This window comes from Rana temporaria, chromosome 4, assembly GCF_905171775.1.
Source record: "Rana temporaria chromosome 4, aRanTem1.1, whole genome shotgun sequence".
Taxonomy (NCBI): Eukaryota; Metazoa; Chordata; class Amphibia; order Anura; family Ranidae; genus Rana; species Rana temporaria.
Window position 1 is genome coordinate 457,222,208 of NC_053492.1, and position 12,260 is coordinate 457,234,467.

The 12,260-nt window shown below is 39.2% G+C and overlaps 1 protein-coding gene across 20 annotated transcripts in view; it reads right to left on the reverse strand.

Annotated features, from left to right (window-relative positions):
- The window catches only part of NRXN1 (neurexin 1), a 1,744,826-nt gene that overhangs the window by 1,576,712 nt on the left and 155,854 nt on the right, over positions 1–12,260 (reverse strand). The gene's annotated exons all lie outside the window — the stretch shown is intronic.

The window sequence follows — 12,260 nt, forward strand, 5'->3', positions numbered from 1 at the left end:
TATGTACATATCTAAGTAGAGATCTATTAAAATGCAAACAATATAGTCAGTTCTCTAGGGGGAAACCCATTTTTTAAATGAGGGAGTTACAAAAATGATAATGAGTTACCGCATAAACTTGTATGTCATTACATATACAATGTCTTAATGATAAAACTTCAATAAAGATAAAAAAGCAACAATTGTTACTTTAATCTCTATGATTTATTGGGTTTACCTAATATTTTAAGAAATGTAAAGATATTACATACAGTTGGCTTAGAAGGAAAGCTTTAGAAATTGCCACTTTTTTACTTTTTCACTAAATATATATAAAAACTACTAGCATATATAAAATATATACAAAATATATATAAAATATATACAAATATATATATATATTAGCTGCCCCCCAATTAAGTTGTAAATTATTTAATTCCTGTTGCCATTTTTCAATTGTATTTTAAAAGTGTGAATTTATGAAAATGACAATGAGTTACTGCATAAACTTGTATGTCATTAAATATATGTAATGACGTACAAGTTTATGCAGTGACTCGTTGTCATTTTCATAAATTCACACTTCTAAAATAACCAAAATTATACTAAAAAAAAAAAAAAAAGATTAAAAAAAAAGTAACAATTGTTACTTTAATCTTTATGATTTATTGAGTGTACCTAATATTTTAAGAACTGTAAAGATATTACATACAGTTAGCTTAGAAAGAAATCTTTAGACATTGCCACTTCTCTATTTTTCACTTTTTTACAAAAGATATAAAAAAGACTTCTAGCTGCCCCCACTTTATTTGTAAATTATTTTACTACTATTGTCATTTTTTTATGGTATTTTAAAAGTGTGAATTTATGAAAATGACAATGAGTTACTGCATACACTTGTATGCCATTATATATACAATGTCTTGGTAATAAAACGTAAATTAAGATAGAAAAAGCAACAAATTTTACTTTAATCTCTATAGCTTATTGGGTGTACCTATACATTTAAGAAATGTAAAGATATTACATGTAAATTATTTTACTACTATTGCCATTTTTTATTGATACTTTAAAAGTGTGAATTTATGAAAATGACAGAGAATCAAGCCTCGTACACATGCTCGGTTTTCCCGGCAAGAACCCCCTAGTGGTTAACTCCCAAACTGCAATTGTCATTTTCACAGTAAACAATGCATTTTTATAGCATTTTTTGTTGTGAAAATGAAAATGGTCCCAAAAATGTGTCAAAATTGTCCGATGTGTCCGCCATAACGTTGCAGTCACAATTTTTTTTTTTACCAAAAATATGTACAAGAATACGTATCGGCCTAAACGTTTTTTTTATATATTTTTGGGGGATATTTATTATAGCAAAAAGTAAAAAATATAGATTTTTTTTCAAAATTGTCGCTATATTTTTGTTTATAGCGCAACAAATAAGAACCGCAGAGGTGATCAAATACCACCAAAAGAAAGCTCTATTTGTGGGGGAAAAAAAGACGCCAATTTTGTTTGGGAGCCACAACGCACGACCGCTCAATTGTCAGTTAAAACGACGCAGTGCCGAATCGCAAAAAGGGGCCTGGCCCTTTACCTGCATATTGGTTTGGGTCTTAAGTGGTTAAAAAATCAATACAAATATTGAAACTAAAAAATAAAATACATTTTTATATACAGCTAAAAAAAAAAGCTCTACTTTCTAAATATAATGGATGTTTGCATTCTTCTGTGCTGACTGTATTTTGTATTTGGATATACAATCCATAGCATCACCATCACTATTTTGTGGCAGTTGTAATATTCTGCACCTTTGGGAATTTAATCTGTGTGAGTTTACATCTACAAATATGAAATTGTTACTTAAAAAAAGTCATGGAAGCCAATTTAAAGCATGGAGTCATAAAAGATGATGCAGTGGTGACACAGTCTGAGATAATATTTATAAACTAAAATCACATTAATTCTTTAAACAGTCAGATAAACCAATTCTAAGTGCAGAATGATGAATGATGATACAATGGCGGCCTTTGCTATTATTTATATAATGGCATATAAACTGACGATCTGTAGAACTATACAATGATATATATTGACTAATTTAAATTTGAAACCCCCATTGGTTGGTTAAACCGATTTTATCATAAGCAGCAGAAAAAGTTCAAATCGGCTTCCATTATTTTTATCAAAGTAATAAAATCAATAAAATAAAATGAGGCTGATTTACTGATTTAGGGGTTGAGCATGCTTACACAAAATGGGTGTGAAGATTGACCTCAATTATCCAATCATGTAGAAAACAAGTAACCTTTTATGTACTTTATCTGCACATAACTGGATAGTTGAAGTGAATTTTCACTCTTTTTTGAGTGAACATTCTCAACTCCTTTAGAAATTCAGCCCCATAGATTGCAGTCAATATTTTGTTGAGCTTGGGATTAATAGATTTAATGGGGATTTTGAATTAGCAAAAATGCTTGGTTTAGACCTTTTGCAAGCAGGATCAGATCGGATAGCGGCGGATGTCAGCAGTCGTGTGTCCGTTGACATCCGCCGCTCCATAGGGGAGACTGCAAGGTCCAATCAGGTCCTCCTGAAAAACCAAGAGGCAGACCTGATCAGACAGCCTTTGTGAAAGGGCCCTAAATGTATTAGGAAAATCATGGTGTTGTTCTGAACAGCTAACTAAATGCTTGAGACATCTGCACAGCAATGTTTTTTAATAACTAGATACCAAAGAGTCTTAAAGCGGAGCTCCACCCTAAAGTGGAACTCCCACTGATCGGAACCCCCCCCTCCGGTGTCACATTTGACACCTTTCAGGGGGAGGGGGGTGCAGATACCGGGCAGACTGTGGGCAGGAAGTCACCTCCCATCCTCCCCCTGTTGTGCTCTGGGAACACTCGGCTCCCAGAGCACAGCGGGAGCCAATTAGCAGGCGCAGTGCAACTCGCGCATGCGCGGTAGGGAACCGTGCAGTGAAGCCGGAGTGCTTCACTTCCTGGTTCCCTCACCGAGGATGGCGGGGGGGCAGCAGAGTGACAAGCGATCACTCGTCTTCTGCTGCGGACGGTGCTGGACTCCAGGACAGGTAAGTGTGCCAATATTAAAAGTCAGCAGCTACAGTATTTGTAGCTGCTGACTTTTAATATTTTTTTTTTCAGCGGACATCCGCTTTAAAGCAGGGTTTTCAACCACAATTGGCATTTTTTAAATGTATGTCCTTTCATCCCTCTATGGAGGTGCTCCTCCATAGATATCCAAGAATTGATCACATGGACAACATAGGAAGCCAGGGGCTTGAAGAACATTGTTTAAAATTCAGAGGGGCAGCACATTCAGTTGTCCACAGAGGGGAGTAAATGAAAGATAACTGAATATGAATGACTTTTGCATAAAAATAAAAATAAAACATTACAAAGGCTTCAATCCAAAACTAAAGTAAATTTACGCTACAAAAAAGTAAACTTATGCCGCGTACACATGGTCGGAATTTCCGACAACAAATGTTCGATATGAGCTTGTTGTTGGAAAATCTGACCATGTATTGGCTCCATCGGACATTTGCAGTCAGAATTTCTGTCAACAAAAATTTGATAGCTGGTTCTCAAATTTTCCGACAACAAAAATTCCGACCGTGCTGCACAAAAATTCTACGCATTCTCGGAATCAATTTGACGCATGCTCGGAATCATTGAACTTCATTTTTCTCGGCTCGTCGTAGTGTTGTACGTCACCGCGTTCTTGACATTCAAAGTTTCCGACAACATTTGTGTGACCGTGTGTATGCAAGACAAGTTTGAGCCAACATCCGTCAGAAAAAAATCCACGGTTTTGTTGTCGGAATGTGTGTACGCGGCATTAGAGTTTCCAGATCTTAAAATACATTTTCTTCTTAACAAACTATATTAAATGATCACGCATATTGGTTTGTTTCTTTTTTTTTGTACATATAGTAATAGCTTTGTGATAAACAAACACCATATGTTGTGATTCTACAGAATATTCAGGGACGACCTAACTAGCTTAAAATTACAACATTGATATACAAAAACCGAACAGCTCTTAGGCCTCGTACACACGACCGAATTTCTCGGCAAAAAACAGCAAGGACCTTGCTGGGAGATATTTTTTTGCAGAGGAAACCGGTCGTGTGTACATTTTCGTTGAGGAAACTGTCGAGAACCTCGACGAGCTAAAAAGAGAGTAAGTTCTCTATTTTCTCGACGGGAGTCTGATTTGGCTCGTCGAGATCCTCGACGGGCTGGTTTTCGACGAGAAACTCGAACATCTGTATGCTAAGAAACCCGCGCTTGCTCAGAATAAAGTATGAGACGGGAGTAAAAGTAGCATTTGTAATGGAGATAACACATTTTTAAAGCTGTAACAGACAGAAAAGTGCAAATCGTCTCTTACCAAACTTTTATTTAACACGCAAACACATGAAATTAGCAAAAGCAGCCCCAAGAGTTTAGCCAGTGGAATCGAACTTCCCCTGCCGTTGTATGTGTTGTATGTCACCGCGTTTGAGAACGAGGAGATTTTAGCTCCTCGACAAGCCTAACAAGGAACTTGACGAGGAACTCGATGTGTTTCGCCCATCGAGTTTCTCGTCGTGTGTACGAGGCCTAAGGATTCATTCAGATATGGGTAGGGACTCTATGGGGCAAATTTGGTGTGATTACAAAATTATTTGGCAACTGGGCCAAACTGGTTGGCTCTTCATTCAGAAACAAAAATTTAGGCAGCCAAATTTGCTTACATAAAACACTTTGGGGTTGATGTGCAAGATCACATCCATTTTTTTTTGCACTTAGTTTGGTATCCAAAATTGGCTCTCAATATTTCTTAGAGATTATTTTCTATTCTTTTCATAATTTGACGCCTTAAAAAACAAATCACTTCACTGAAAGAAATGATGAGCTCCTGCGGGCTTAACCTAATACAACCTCAAAGTCCAGGAAATGCCGGTGAGGTCTGGCTCTGTTCCACTTCAATCACCAATTGTAATTTCTTCCATTAGTTATTATATCAAAAATAACATTTAGCTTTTTCTCTGAAAAACTGAAATGTCACAATTTACAACAAAAATATAACTGAACAAAAAACGATATCCTTTATAACTAAAGCAGTAGCAAACCCAAATGCAAACTTGAATATTGCAGACTACCAATTCTTAGATGTGATGGCTGCATTTGTTTCCTTTAAAGCTTTCTTTTTTCTAGTATCAACTGGTGATCCAGCCAGCAAAAAACGGAAAAAATAAGTTGCGCTAAACCATAAGTGAGTATAAATTATTAGATTGAATAATAAATTAATATATTAATATAAATAGTGTCCATAAAGTCCAAAGGACCAGACGTCCCCAGACGACGTCACATACTGACGAAACGTACGTCGGGAGGAGGAGGCGCTTTGACGTGCTGCGTCTAGGTCCCGAAGGACGGGCGTTCGTAGTAGCCGGCCGGCTCGAAATTTTAAATGCTGAAATTACCCATGTTTTTATGTAAGTGCAATTTGCTTTATTAAATCCTTTTATCTGCGGTACATCACTATGTGGATCTCATTTTTCTTTTGGTGATATACTCTGCTGTGGCTGCTTGAGAGAGTCGTTTGCTCTGGCTGGTGTGTTTGGAGATAATCTTTAAAGGCACTGGCTGGGTTTGGCCACAAGCATTCTATTGTTATATATCTGGTAAGAGTCCCCCCTATTTGGTGATATCTATCGGTGGCGGCTTTCCCTTGGTGTGCTTATCATTCGATTCATCTGCGGTACATCACCATATGCTGTATATTTCTTTTATGCTCCTTGGATCTTGAATCTATCCACACAATTGGAGGAATACCATCCGGACTATCAGTGGCAGTTTCTGATAAAGACCCTTGCTGGGGGTTCCAGCTGCAAGCCTTGTTTGCTTGCCCTTCTGGTAAGCGCATAGACATTCATTCATCTATTGCACCGGTGGAGGATTTTTGTTTGCCAGTCACGTTTACACCTTTATTCATCAATTCACTCACCTGTTTGAACTTTCACTACGTTTTTATTTTTGGTCCTTTGGACTTTATGGACACTATTTATATTAATATATTAATTTATTATTCAATCTAATAATTTATACTCACTTATGGTTTAGCGCAACTTATTTTTTCTGTTTTTTATTGTACATTGTGCGTATATCACAATTTTTGTTGCAGCTTATTTATTCTCTGTTTACTTAGTTAGGTAGCGCAGTATCACATTTTCTCTTGATCCAGCCAGCAAGTCTGTTGTTTTTCAAAAGCACAGTCTCTCCAACAGAATGTTACATGGATGAGACAAACCACTTAAAGCAGTGATCCACCCAAAAATGGAACTTCCACTTTTCCAGTCCCCCCCCTCTGGTGTCACATGTGGCACCTTTCAGGAGGGAGGGGGGAGCATATACCTCTTTAATACAGGTATTTTGCTCCCACTTCCATGCATAGATAGCCGAGCCACCTGTGGCTATCTACGCCACATCCGGCGCCTCCTCTGTCCCCCCCCGCTGGGGGACACAAAGGTACCAGAAGACAGCAGGGACCAGTGGGATCACGCAGTGCGAGTTGCACATGTGCAGTAGGGAACCAGTCACTTACTGATTCCCCTACCAAAGATGGCGGCGGCAGCACCCGAGAGCTGAGGGACAGATCGGCTTTGGGTGCTGACATAGCGGGCGCCCTGGATAGGTAAGTGTCCTTATTTTAAAAGTCAGCAGCTGCAGTATTTGTACCTGCTGACTTTAAAAAAAAAATTGTTGTAACTCCACGTTAACAATTGCAGGGGTGAGTAAGGCCTCGTACACACGATAGGTTAACCAGAGGACAGCGGTCTGATGTACCGTTTTCATCGGTCAAAACCGATCGTGTGTGGGCCCCATAGGTTATTTAACCATCGGTTAAAAAAAAGCCAACTTGCTTTAAATTTAACCGATGGATTCCTAACCAATAGGTCAAAAATTATCGTTAGTAGGCACGACCATCGGTTAAAAATCCACGCATGCTCAGAATCAAGTGGACGCGTGTTTGGAAACATTGAACTTCATTTTTTCAGCACTTTGTTGTGTTTTACGTCACCGTCTTCTGACACGATCAGTTATTTAACCTATGGTGTGTGATCGTGTGTACGGGGCTTAAAACGATCAGCTTTTATTTATCAATACAAAACCTTCATACCAAAAGGGAAAAAAAAGTTTGGCTTTGATTTGTTAGTGTTTCAAAATTTACTAGTACATTTACCACTCCCCTCCCCTACGAACTGACGATGCTGCTGTATGCTGTGCCCCTTGTGCTCAATCATCCAGGATTGTGTCTCACTAATACTGGAGGTATGTTACTGGTCAGATCACCAGGTGAAAACAGAGGGGAAAAAACAATGAAAAGAAAATGGATGCAGCCACCACATCTAGTAAGCTGCAATATATTACATTTCTGGCTTGGGGTTTAACACCACTTTAAAGAGCAGCTCCAGTCATGTGACTGTGCAGTGACTTAAGAGGTGCAGTTTGCATAGGCGTGTGCAGGGGGTGTGCCGGATGTGCCTGGGCACACCCTAATCGCCCCTGGGGCACAGATTCCCCCTGCTGATATTTCATAAGTTCCCCAACAGGGCTCCTAAAAAAAATATTTATTTAATTTCATTGGAAAATTCTAAAAAAACAACATACAAAGACAAGAACATACAAATTACAACATTAATTCTCATGATTTACATGATTGTGTCATCGCCAATTCAGCATCTTAATCCAGAAAATGGATGCTGGCCCTTGCTACAAATAGTGCTGGTCTTCTGGATCTTCTACAACATTACTGATCTTATATGGGCAGAGCGACGCGCTGACACCAGCGTTACTCTCGTGTCCTGGAAGGACGGGTTTTGTATATGTGTATCGGCCTACGCATACATATTAAGGTGCTTTATTTGCATCTATCTTGTTTCTTCAACCTTTTTATATATGTACAATACACTTTGGGAGCCTTTTCTGTTTTGGGGAACTCCAATGATAATTGTGTTGGGAGCATTGATGTGCCAACTTGGAAGACCCTCTGAACTATAAAGGCCCTGGCTGGGTATGGAGCCACAAGTGTTTATGACCTTTTGTAAGGAGAGGTCCACATAATTTGGTAAGCAAGCCTTTCAGCCTTAGGTGGTGGTGTCGATGCATAGGATCAAGATGGTGGATGGTGGTGAAACTCACACGGAATATTAGAATACATCACTTGTGGACTTTGTATGTGTTTTTTTATGTTTTTCAACGTTTTTTTTTAATATTGTAATAGTGCAACTTTATAAAGGTATACTGATCTTATATAGTAGAGTGATAATGAAAATCAACAATTGTTCGTGTATCTAGATAGAAAGCAATTGTGCTGCAAAATGACTTGCTTAGCTATTGCTAGACTTGCCAGGCTTCACAAGTTTGTTGCACAATTGCAGCAAGTCCTCATTGCATGACTCCAGATCAACTTTCTTTGCAAACATTCTGCAAGTCTGCTGCAAGTTCTGGTTCAGTTATGTTGTGCAATGGTCATCCCGTCACAGGGGGCACTGTAGCTGAATGTTCATGCTGTAGACAAATTGGAAAAGTGGCAACTAGAACTTGTGCTTCAAGTGCTCTGCAAGTGTACAATTTACCAGTGAAAATGTGCAGCAAGCTACAATTCAACACTGCCACAAATTTGTGGCAAGTTCTCCTTGCTATCTGGGTATGTGTTCCTTGGCAAGCCTACACTTAACAAGAACGACTATATGGCCTGCTTTGACTAGTTCACTTATAAGGTATAAGTTAGTAAATTGAGGTTGATTTCAGCCAAAGTATAAATCATCCACTCCACCAGCTGAAAGGGCTTTCTGAGATTTCCCCATCACTACTGTGCAGCATATATAATCATTATTCCAAGGTCATAGAAGTAATACAGCAATACTACCTACTACTTCTGTAGACTATATCATTATCATTATCAACACCATCATCCTTCCACACTCTTTCATGTCTAACCCATTATGTCTTATTTTCTCTTCATTTAAAGTTGAATTTTCTTTTAGTTGCTAATGGACTTTTTTTTTTTCCTTACAGTAAAATTAGCCTTTTTGACCTTCTATGATTGCTGCCAAAGTCATCACACGTCCATGCTTAATTGCATCCTTTTTTCTGCAACCACTTAATGGCATAGTGGTCAAGAGAATCACTAAGGATTTCAAGTCAATTATACTTTAAAAACTTTTCATATATTTCTTCTTTTAATTTGTCAGTTGGTGTAAATGTTATATCATTTAAATAAAACGACCGTGAGAAAAATAGGAATCCTTTGTAGAATATAATGCTCAGTCGCTACTTATTAGGTATAGTTCTCTAGTCTTTAAAACCCAGATAGCTACTAATTTGTGGCAGTGTTGAATTGTAAGGCCTCATTCACACGACTGTTTTCCTCGACAGAATTCATCAAGAAACTTGGTGGCAGAGCTTTTTTGCCGAGGAAAACGATCGTGTGTATGTTTTTCATCGAGGAAACTGTCGAGGAACTCAACGAGAAAAAAAGAGAACGAGTTCTCTTTTTCCTTGACGGGGGTCTCAATTTCCTCGTCGTGTTCCTCGTCGGGCTGGTTTTCGACGAGAAACATGTTCGTGTGTATGCTTAGAAACCCGCGCATACTCAGAATAAAGTATGAGACGGGACCGTACCTTCGGTAAAAGTAACGTTTGTAATGGAGATAGCATATTCGTCATGCTGTAACAGACTGAAAAGTGCAAATCGTCTCTCACCAAACTTTTACTTAACACGCAGTAACATGAGATTAGCAAAAGCAGCCCAAAGGGTGGCGCCAATGGAATGGAACTTCCCCCTTATAGTGCCGTTGTATGTGTTGAGCGTCACCGTGTTTGAGAACGAGGAGATTTGGTCTTGACAGTGTGTACGCAAAGAAAGCTTGTCAAGTTTCTCGACAACCCTAACAAGGAACTTGTCGAGGAAAACGATGTTTCAATTACGACGAGTTCCTTTGTAGTGTGTACGAGGCCTAAGTCTGTTAACTTGCTTCACATTTTCACTTGCGGAGCACTTGAAGCACAAGTTCTAGTTGACACTTTTCCAAGTTGTAGCAAATTTTCGTGACAGGTCTCTAGCAAGAGCAAAGTTGCAGTTGCTGAGTCTACAGCAAGAGCTCTGGTGGGATGACTATTGAACAACATAACTGAACTAGAACTTGCAGCAGACTTGCAGAATGTTTACAAATAAAGTTGATCTGGAGTCATGCAATGTGGACTTAACTGCAATTGTGCAATAAACTTGTGAAGTCTGACAATAACATAGAAAGTAATTTTCAAACATGCAGCTTAATAGCTTGATGTCTGGGAAAGAATTGCTTTGGTCAGCAACAATACTGAGGTGTCCAGTGACATTCAAATGATGCGCAGTACTATGGCCCAAAGCCAGGGTGCTATTTTGTATGGGGATGACGGTTTACCTGTAGAAGGATATATGTCACAAAGGAAGATCTGGGAATGACTGTATCCTTATCTTTCTGGATATATCAGTGTGATTTTTTTCTTTTGTTTTTGGGCTAATTTGAAGATTTTGTACAATATCACCCTTCCTATCCGGTTAAGCTGTTGGAGTCTTCTTATTGCCGTATTTGCTGCCATTGTGCTATTTCCTGGGTGTCCAGTGCTCTCCTGTGCCTCTAAGAGGGGGCTCCCTCCAGGCATAACTGTCATCAATCTATCCATTATTATATATGTGCTCCTTCTTTGGAGACTCTCAAATTTTATAGCTTTAGGACTGCGGATAATACTGGGGTGCCTTGTCGTGGACTCTTATGCATGTACTTCCAAATGTGTGCAAACTGAACCCCTATGTTTAATGTGCATTGTTTGACGGGACAATCCGATTTGTTGCAGGCTGGTTGGATAAATTGAGCTGGGAATTTTTCTTTGTTGTTTGATATACATTGCACTACCATATGCTCCTTGCTGTTAATGTTATGTAAGAAGGGTTGACATTTAAGCACCATGCCACTGCTAAGAGGTCCAGATACAACTTTATTCCATTAAAGGTCAGGGGTACACATCAAGAAATAGCCAATGTGTTTCGGAAGTCTGCGTGCTCCCTTCATCAGGGCTTGACTGGAAACCAAGTGAGCAAACCAGTAGTGAACTGGACCTACAATGGTATTTATTCCAGTGGGAGTCTAAAGCACATGCCTTACCAGCAGCTTGTTTGGCACAACTAACACTAGAATAAATGCTAGTTCACTACTGGTTTGTTCACTTGGTTGCCAGTCAAGCCACGTAGACCACCAAAACATGTTGTCCATTTCTTGATCTGTACCCCTGACCTTTAATGGAATAAAGTTGTATCTGAACCTCTTAGTAGTGGCATGGCACTTCAATTTCAACCCTTCTTACACTAAAAGACAAGGAGACTGTGGAGATTCTCTGGGGTGTAGAAGTCGCCTGTCCGGGAACCAGATAATTTACACCAACTTCAATACCTTGAGAAAACAATAACAGTAAAATACACCTACGGGTCTAGTGATATCTTTCCACTTTCCTCTCCCTGCTGTTAAGGCCAGTTAAATTGGGGTAGGTGCCATTTGTTTGTACCGTTGGAGTTTTATTATTGGTCCCTGGGCAGGCGGACTCTGTCCGCTGATATTTATAAGCCATATCAGCACATCTATTCGCGCAAATGGATCCCGAAGAAGCAAGCTACTGTATATGCGAAACATAAAAAAGTCACCAGCACTAGAACAGTGACAGTGCTAGTCCAAATGGTGACAAAAAGGGGGGGATTAAAACCATCAATCATGAAGAGATTTTCAATCAGCTCAGTACGGTAACCATGGCAGGAACACAGGAATAAACAAAAAACTCAAAACAACCAGCGCTCAATGGGCATGAAATGCAGACTATAGGAATGGCAGATAACTCTTTATTATGTTCCCATAAGTTCATCAAACAGTTATAAAAAGAGGGGGGTGTAGTTCATATACTGGATAAAAACATGAAAAAATGTATATATAAATAAAAATAAGACCTGACATCCAATGTAGAGCGCTTCTGTGTCTCCCCCATTGTCGGATTATCGTTTATAGAGCTACCAGAGTATCAGCCAGTCTTACCCCCCTGCACTCCACGCTCCTGTCTTCCCTGTTGTCGGATTATCACTCACAGAGTTACCGGAGCATCAGCCAGTCTGACCCTGCTGCATTTAGTGTTCCCGTCTCCCTCTTCTGTCGGATCGCCCCTTACAGGTTTGTCGGATCATCA